The following is a 9,759-nucleotide window of genomic DNA, read 5'->3' as shown; positions in this document are numbered from 1 at the left end:
TACCAAATGATAAATATAGACAAGTACGGGTCACGTTTCGCTAAAATTCATCACCTGAAGTACGTAATAGTACATTCAAAAATATATATGGCAGACTTCCCACTAATTGAAGATTCTAAAACGCTAACACTTTTTGGGTAAATCGCGTGTTTTGCTGTGCCGAAATTTGGGTCAACCAGAACAGCCCAAAAACTTGATTTTTTTCAAATTTAAACACTAATAACTTTTTGATACGGCTGACTTGAAGAACCATCTTAACACTGCAATCAAGGGAGTTTTACACTCTAGGTACACATGGGACACTCCATGCCGAGTTTGGTTCGATTTGGACAACTCGTTGACTCAATGAAAAAGTCCTATTTTTAAATTCTCTAATCGTGAAATTCGCAAATTTTCGTATGAAAAACTAACTTTTTTGCTACAGAAGCTATAGCAAAAATTCTTCTTGCCCTACACTCTATGCACACAAGGGATACTCCACACCGAGTTTGGTTTGATTTGGACAACTCCTTGACCCGATAAAAAGACGCATTTTTAAAATTCGCTAATCGCGATATTCGCAACTTATCAAACACAAAGTATATTTTTTATGAACCAGACAGAAGAGAGCTCGAAAAATCTAGCGCACGCTTACTACGTTCCCAACATGAGGTACACAAAAATCCCAACGGGGGACTAACCGGAGTCTCAACGGGGCTGGGGGTTGCACCTCATGCGGGCCCGAGGCCTCACCTTAATAAGTAAAAGTATTTTATAAATACGCAGTTAGAGAACCAGGACATAATTGTACATAAGGAGTACTTGAGAGGTACTAAAACACTTAGGTGAACACAATAGGCCCAGCAGTGAGTCAAACATTTTCCCATGAAAACGAAATTATTATACTTTTATACGTAGAAACATTCAAAATGACCAAAATTAGGGTTTGCTCTCGGGCCACTTTCACTATATTTATAAAACACAACAACACGACATATACACCATTAAAATCGCTTTGAAATGGTCTGCCAGAATCATTAATAAAATTAAAAATTCGCCATCTACACAGAGTTATTAGCAAAAGTGACCAGATCCGACCAAAAATTGGGACGTTTCCCATTCTCGTACACAAATTTACAACTTCTCGGGAGCATTTTTTTCAGGTTTCATTATATCAAAACAAAGAACATTTAATGAGCTCTCTAAGTATGCAACCAAATAGGAAAAAAATTACTGCAGGCAGAGTTATTAACGATCGAGTCGTTTGTACCAAATGCCCCAAAAAAGGACCACGATGACCCAGAATGTCCAAATGTCCAAAACATGTACATCAACGATTATAATTATAATAACCAAATTTTGCTAGGAACATTACTTGGATACACTGAGTCTACCCAGCTGCCCAAACAATGGTTAAAGTAACATCTACGGTGGTCAGTAACAGGTTGGAGATGTCGATTCTCCTGTTTCAGATGGTCAAACTGGGGGTATATTTAATGGTCAATAATTCAAAACTGACCGAACAAAAAAACCAAACTTACAGCAGTGTGAGTGTTACTTGTGACACGCTTTGTGTCAAAATATCATCTAAATCGGTCCATCTGACGACGAGATATTGCAAAGTTAAGGTACCGTACCAATCTCGTGAGAAACGAGAAGAGGTGACTTGCAGATCAAAAATTTACCTTCTAAACTACGGGAAACGCCTTATAAAACATATATGGGGAGAATCCTCATTATCGGGGCAGTCTAGGGAACCAATTCTTGGGGCTAAATTTGTCCTTTTTGTTGGTCTAAAATCTACATACACAAAATGTACCGGACACGAAATGGTCAAAATGGGGGTAGGTGTCTCGAAAATGGCTGAAAAAGAAACAAAACGCCGTTCACAGGTATCCAAGTACGGCTCACGTTGAGTCCAAATCAAAAAACAGATCAAAAATTTGTTCACTCTACGAGGAGATATTCCAACATAAAGGTACCGTACCAAATGACAAGTACTCATCACCTGAAGTTTGTAATAGTACATACAAAAATAAATATGGGAGACTCCCCACCTACTGAGGATTCTCAAACACTAACACTTTTTGGGTAAATCGCGTGTTTTGTTGTGTCGAAATTTGGGTCAACCAGAACAGCCCAAAAATCCGATTTTTTTTCAAATTTAAACAATAATAACTTTTTGATACGGCTGACTTGAGGAACCATTTTAACACTGCAATCAAGATGGTTTTAGGGTCAACAAAAACTGACAATGCCCATCCAATTTGGTACAGTAGTTTCGAAGTAATCGTCAACCACATGAAGCTATTTTTGGGCTATTGGGAGTCATCAATTTCTGGCAAAATCAAACAAAACGACTAAGGCAATCCACGTAGACAAATTTGAAGGCAATCCAAGGCGAATCAGTGTTTACTGAACTCCCAAGACCTCTACTGCGAAGTGCAAAAGAATCCCACCTCGCCCTATAGGCCAGGGTAATTTGTGTGTTTTGATAAAAAAAAAACTCAAACAAGAAATTCATGATTTCGCTAAAAATGGATGAGCGTTGAATTCCCAGTAACTAAGGGTTCGAAAAATTTTGGACAACTCCTTGGCCCAATAAAATTTATATAATTTTGAAAATAGATTAGGCGTTTAATAAGCGAATAAATCGATATTTCCGATTGAAAAACTAACTTTTTTCCTAGAAAAGCTATAGCAAAAATTCTTTTCGTTTTACTTTCTAGGTACAAATGGAATACTCCATAGCGAGTTTGGTTTGATTTGGACAACACCTTGATCCGATAAAGTTTCCCAATTTTCGAAAATAGAATAAGCGAATAAGTCGAAACTTCCGATTGAAATACGAACTTTTTTTCTAGACAAGCTATACCAAAAATTTTTTTGTTTTACTTTCTAGGAACACATGGGATACTCAATAGCGAGTTTCGTTCGATTTGGACAACTCCTTGATCCAAAAAAATTTCTACATTTTCGAAAATAGAATAAGCGAATAAGTCGAAATTTCATATTGAAATACGAACTTTTTTCCAAGACAAGCTCTATGACCTAATCAAAAATACTATTTTAAAAAAATTATTCGAAATAATCGCAAATTTCCGTATGAAGTGCTAACTTTTACCAGAGGCAAGCTAGAGCAAAAACTCCTTTTGGGTTACACTCTAAGTACACATGGGACACTCCATGCCGAGTTTGGTTTGATTTGGACAGATCCTTGACTCAAAGAAAAAGTCCTATTTTTAAATTCGCTAATCGTGAAATTCGCAAATTTCCATATGACAAACTAACTTTTTGGCTACAAAATCTATAGCAAAAACTCTTTTTGCCCTATACTCGACGAACACAGGGGATACTCCACACCGAGTTCGGTTTGATTTGGACAACTTCTTGACCCGATAAAAAGACGCATTTTTAAAATTCGCTAATCGCGATATTCGCAAATTATCAATGACAAATCATAACTTTTATTAACCAGACCAAAGAGAGGCCGAAAAAATCAACCGGACGCTCACTACGTTCCCAACATGAGGTGCACAAAAATCCCAGCGGGGGGAAACCGTATAACCGGCGTCTCAACGGTGCAGGGGGTGCACCTCATGCGGGCCAGAGGCCCTCACCTTAAAAATTAATAGTATTTTATAAATACGCAGCTAGAGAAAAAGGACATAATTGTACACAAAGATTAATTAAGAAGTGCTTAAACATTTAGGTGAACACAATAGGCCCAACAGGGAGCCAATCATTTTCCCATGAGAACGAAATTCTTATACTGTTATACGTAGAAACAGTCAAAATGACCAAAATTAGGGTTTGGTCGCGGGACAATTTCACTATATTTATAAAACACAACAACACTACATGTACACCATTAAAACCTTCTTGAAATGGGCTGTCAGAATCAGTAATCAAAACTAAAAATTCACCCTCTACAAAGAGTTATTAGCAAAAAGTGACCAGATCCGACCAAAATTTGGGACGTTTCCCATTCTCGTACACAATTTTACAAATTCTCGGGAGCATTTTTTCAGGTTTCATTATATTAAAACAAAGCACATATGATGAGCTCTCTAAGTATTCAACTCAATAGGAAAAAAATTCTGTAGGCAGAGTTATTAACGATCGAGTCATTGGTACCAAATTCTCCAAAACAGGACCTTGATGACCCAAAATGTCCAAATGTCCAAAGCATCTACATCAACGATTATAATTATAATAACCAAATTTTGCTAGGAACACCACTTGGATACACTGAGTCTACCCAGCTGCCCAAACAATGGTAAAAGTAACATCTACGGTGGTCAAAAACAGGTTGGAGATGTCGATTCTCCTGTTTCAGATGGTCAAACTGGGGGTATATTTAATGGTCAATAATTCAAAACTGACCGAACAAAAAAAACCAAACTTACAGCAGTATGAGTACCACTTGCGACACGCTTTGTGTCAAAATATCATCTAAATCGGTCCATCATACGACGAGATATTGCAAAGTTAAGGTACCGTATCAATCTCGTGAGAAACGAGGAGAGATGACTTGCAGATCAAAAATTGACCATCTAAACTACGGAAAACGCCCTCTGAAACATATATGGGGACATTTCGCATTATCGGGGAAGTCTAAAGAACCAATTCTCGGGGCTAAATTCGTCTTTTTCGTTGGTCTAACATGTACATACACAAAATGTACCGGACACGAAATGGTCAAAATGGGGGTATGTGTCTCGAAATTGGCTGAAAAAAAACAAAAAGCCGTTAACAGGGACCCAAGTATGGCTCACGCTGAGTCCACATCAAAAAGCAGATCAAAATTGGTTCACTTTACGAGGAGATATTCCAACTTAAAGGTACCGTACCAAATGACAAATATAGACAAGTACGGATCATGTTTCGCTAAAATTCATCACCTGAAGTACGTAATACTACATAAAAAATATATAATTGGGGAGAATCCCCACCAACTGAGGATTCTAAAAAACTAACACTTGTAGGGTAATTAGCGTGTTTTGTTGCACCGAAATTTGGGTCAACCAGAACAGCCCAAAAATTCGATTTTTTTTCAATTTTAAACATTAATTACTTTTTGGTACGGCTGATTCGAGGAACCAACTTTACACTGCCATCATGGGGGTTTAGTGCCAAGAAAACGCGACAATGCTCATCCAATTTGGTACAGTAATTTTGAAGTAATCGTCAAACACATGAAGCATACCCAGATTTTTGGGCTATTGATAGACCCCAATTTCTGGCAAAATCACGCAAATTGACAAAAAACTGTACCACGTATACAAATCTGAAGGCAATCCAAGTCCACACAATAGTTACTGAACACTCAAGACCTCTACTGCGAAGTGGGAAGAAATCCGACCTCGCCCTAAAGGCCAGGGTGTTTTGTGTGTTTTGATAAAAAAAACTCAAACAAGAACTTCATGATTTCGCAAAATATGTTGAATTCCTACAAAAACTAAGAATTTAGAAAGCTTCATGGACCAAAAAAGCCTATATAACACAAATTGCAAGCAACAATAACACAATTTAGAAGAAAAAAGACATCATTACTGAAAAACATTTAAAATATCAACGAAATAGTTAACGTACACTTTCAACCAATCAGAGGCTGTGAAGACTATGCTCTTATATGAAGCGATAGCACGGTTCACCCCAGTCAGTCTAATAGATCGTAACTACACAATGCATATAACTCTTCTACTGACTTCGGTGTATCGTAACCCTAGCGAAACACCACTCGCCACGCATACTCGTTCCAAAAGCAGAGAAATAAAAAAAACAAACGCCTGTTAGATGAATTTAAAGCCATTCGAAATCGCACAAACACACAACTAAAGCTTAAGACCCACTACTTTAGCGAAGTGCAGTAGCTCTTTCTCTTTCTAACAAGCCCCCTGTCGTTAGTAAAGAGCAATAACTCTTTCTCTGACAACCAGGCCCCCGTTTCCAGTTTGAAAACCCCAAGGGGCTAAAGCCCTATCTCTCCGAGTCACTATCCCGATACCGAGACTCAAATCTCAAAAGTCAGAAATTTTTTAATGTTCTTTCAATAAACACGCATATAATTAATCCTGAATGTTCTTTCGTCCGTATATTACTCCGTTTCACAATTGGAAGAGTAAAATCAAGTGTTTTTCTACTTTTGTCTGGTCGGAACTTACCCTAAAAGAATTAAACTTAAGAAATTTTGCGGGATCCAGTAGCTCACATTACCTAACGTTGGATTCAAACCAGAAGTAAGCGGGTAAACACTATCGGAACAACGCACACTAAAACGAGATGATCAAAGTCTTTTTGATCCACCGACGGAGACTAAAGACTAGAGCTCTCCACCCAGCTGGATTTAAATCCTCACTTTGTGACAGTGGGAGACAGCTGGATACTACAACAGGATTAACGTCAGTCACCAGAAAAACCTGTGACTGTCCTTCTTACTGGCTCTCTAACCGACATGACGTGGGCCATACTGACGACTCAATTCAAAAACCGCACTAGGTGTGGACTCTCAATGCTGACTCTAGTCACCAACTCCACGATTCGTCAGGGACATCACATTCAGAGTTTTTCCGCCACCTTCTACAAAATCGGATGAAAAACTTTCGGCCCTGTATGTATTTAGCAGACAAAATACAGACTGTACATCGTCAACCAATCAGAGACAGACAAGACTCCTCTATAGACTCCGGTGTTATGTCTTGATTCATCGTAATTTTGAAAGCAGTTTTTCTGATTCGGCAGTAATAACTAGCCCTAAATTTTTATACTTTAAGGCTATATAAGGAGCTCAACTATGTTTTGCCTTAATATGCTGAGAAATGCAACTCTACAAACAAGTTGATGCAATTTTGTCTTTGTTATCTTTTTTTCTTTGTTAACGTATCTAATTCTGGAAAACTTTCAGTCCACAAGAAAACCTACATTTTCTCTGTTTCTTAGCCAGATCTGTAAGTAGACAGGCTAAACTCACAGATGTACACGTATTGCGTAACGCATTCGAACGAGTACAGTTCACTGGGCTCCAGAGCTCCTTTTCGACCACAGACTTGATATAATTTGCCATCTGGTTGATTAAAATTCGAGCTCCAGGTTAAGTTCTCTGGTTTCTTTTCAAACGTGGAGATTGAGCCCCAGTAGGGTTCCTCCACTGTCAAATTCCAATTTCCTTCGATCACGTATTGGATTTTGGCATAACCGACCCAGTACCATTCTGAAAAAAGTGCCGATGTCAAAAAAACTGCCCAATTCGAATGTTCTCCCTAAAATCCTCCCATTTGGTTGTAAGAGTGGGGGGAAGGGGGGGGGGTGGTATTTTGTCTATGGGGGTCAATTGATGTAAGAGTGTAATTTGTTCAGAGGGGGTAAAATAGTGTAAGAGTTGGGCTGCAATGGGAGGACTTTTCAAGAATTATCCCCCTTGACTAAAATTGCCATGTAAGAGTTGGCTGCAATGCGCTGCAATGGGACGACTTTTCAAGAATTATCCCCCTTGACTAAAATTGCCATGTAAGAGTTGGCTGCAATGGGCTGCAATGGGAGGACTTTTCAAGAATTACACCCCTTGACTAAAATTGCCATGTAAGAGTGGGCTGCAATGGGCTGCAATGGCAGGACTTTTCAAGAGTTACACCCCTTGACTAAAATTGCCATGTAAGAGTGGGCTGCAATGAGCTGCAATGAGAGGACTTTTCAGGAATTACCCCCTTTGACTAAAATTGCCATGTAAGAGTGGGCTGCAATGCGCTGCAACGGGAGGACTTTTCAAGAATTATCCCCCTTGACTAAAATTGCCATGTAAGAGTTGGCTGCAATGGGCTGCAATGGGAGGACTTTTCAAGAATTACACCCCTTGACTAAAATTGCCATGTAAGAGTGGGTTGCAATGGGCTGCAATGGCAGGACTTGTCAAGAATTACACCCCCTGACTAAAATTGCCATGTAAGAGTGGGCTGCAATGGGCTGCAATGCCAGGACTTTTCAGGAATTACACCCCTTGACTGAAATTGCCATGTAAGAGTGGGCTGCAATGCGCTGCAATGGGAGGTCTTTTCAAGAATTATCCCCCTTGACTAAAATTGCCATGTAAGAGTTGGCTGCAATGGGCTGCAATGGGAGGACTTTTCAGGAATTACCCCCTTGACTAAAATTGCCATGTAATAGTGGGCTGCAATGGGCTGCAATGGGAGGACTTTTCTGGAATAACCCCCCTTGACTAAAATTGTCATGTAATAGTGGGCTGCAATGGGCTGCAATGGGAGGACTTTTGAGGAATTACCCGCTGACTAAAATTGCCATGTAAGAGTGGGCTGCAACGGGCTGCAATGGGAGGACTTTTGAGGCATTACATGGAGAAATTACCCCAGAACTCTTACATCGTTTTACCCCCCTTGACAGACCAAATAGATGTAAGAGTGGGGGTTGAATTGTCTTCTACCCCCTCACTCTTACACCATTTTACCCCCCCCCCCCTGGAAGCCCAATGCAGCCCAAAAAGACGTAAAAGTTTTGAGCTGCATTTTTCTAAAAAAATCCTCCCATTGCAGCCCCACTCATACATCATTTTGCGCGGAAAAATTCGACCCGCGTGGTCTTTCCAATTATCCCCCCCCCCCCCCCCCACCTTCCTCGCCGACGAAGTCACGTAAGAGTGTGTAGGTAGTGAGCCCTGAGCAGTTCAAATGTAAAATATGGATCTTTTCCGTTTGTGCCTCCCCCCCCCCCCCCCCAGTACGTTATGCTCCCCCCAAATACAGAACCCGTGTCATTAGCTAGTGACTCATTATGCAGAAGTATAGCACGTACGTATGTAATTTTCCAGACTATAAAATTTTGAACGCACGACGCCCCCTCGTGCGTTCACATTCGGTCTGGACATACTTGCTTTCGTCTGGGACCTCAACCTGGATTGAGTCTGGGGGTGCAAATGATACACATCTACAAAGCTTGGGGGTATACAAACGGAAAAGATCCAAAAATATGGAAGAATCAGGCGGTACTGCCCCCGTCACAGCCCAAAAAGCTGTAAGTTTTGAACAGCTTTTTCTTTTAACCCCCCCCCCCCCCGGGTCGAGGTTTTTTGGTGAATTTTCGTAAGAAATGCGGTGAATGCGGTGAATTTTCGTAAGAAATGCGGTGATTGCGGTGAATGCGGTGGAAAAAAATAATTCACCGCTTTTCACCGCATTTCTTACAAAAAGTTCACCACCAAATTCACCGCATTTCTTACAAAATTTCACCGGATAGACTATTATGGCAAATTAATGTAAGAAATGCGGTGATTGCGGTGAATGCGGTGAAAAAAAATAATTCACCACATTTCACCGCATTTCTTACAAAAATTCAACGCGAAATTCACCGCATTTCTTACAAAAATTCACCGCATATGATTTCCAAAAGTTACTCAATCTGATTTAAATTCACAAGAAATTGCTAAGATGTAAGTGACAGTTGGCGCAGTGGACTGAGCAGTGGAAGGCATGCAGGAGGTCATAGGTTCGAACCCATCTGTGGAAGCTTATTTTTTGTAAGAATACTGAGAACGCGGTGAAAATAAATAATTCACCGCGATTCACCGCATTCACCTCAAAAAGATGTAAGAAATACGCGGTGAAAATTATTTTTTTTTCACCGCATTTCACCGCATTTCTTGCGAAAATTCACCGCTAAACCTCGACCCGGGCCCCTACATTTTTGAGCGGAAAAAAAGAACTGGGTTAGTGTGGGGTTCTCTAGCACGACAAACAGCTCTGGGGCTTTTATACTGTTGAAAAACTCGGG

The 9,759-nt window shown here is 40.0% G+C and overlaps 1 long non-coding RNA gene across 1 annotated transcript in view; it reads right to left on the bottom strand.

Annotated features, from left to right (window-relative positions):
* Nucleotides 1-6,807: 6,807 nt before the first annotated feature.
* LOC142345539 (uncharacterized) overlaps nt 6,808-9,759 on the bottom strand; it is a 25,745-nt gene continuing 22,793 nt past the window's right edge. Inside the window, exon 3 of the long non-coding RNA XR_012759336.1 lies at nt 6,808-7,192. This is a non-coding gene — a long non-coding RNA (uncharacterized LOC142345539). The remainder of the gene's footprint in view (nt 7,193-9,759) is intronic.

This window comes from Convolutriloba macropyga, chromosome 9 (genome assembly GCF_964194025.1).
Source record: "Convolutriloba macropyga chromosome 9, txConMacr16.3, whole genome shotgun sequence".
NCBI lineage: Eukaryota > Metazoa > Xenacoelomorpha > Acoela > Convolutidae > Convolutriloba > Convolutriloba macropyga.
This window is presented reverse-complemented; position numbering and strand designations above follow the sequence as displayed.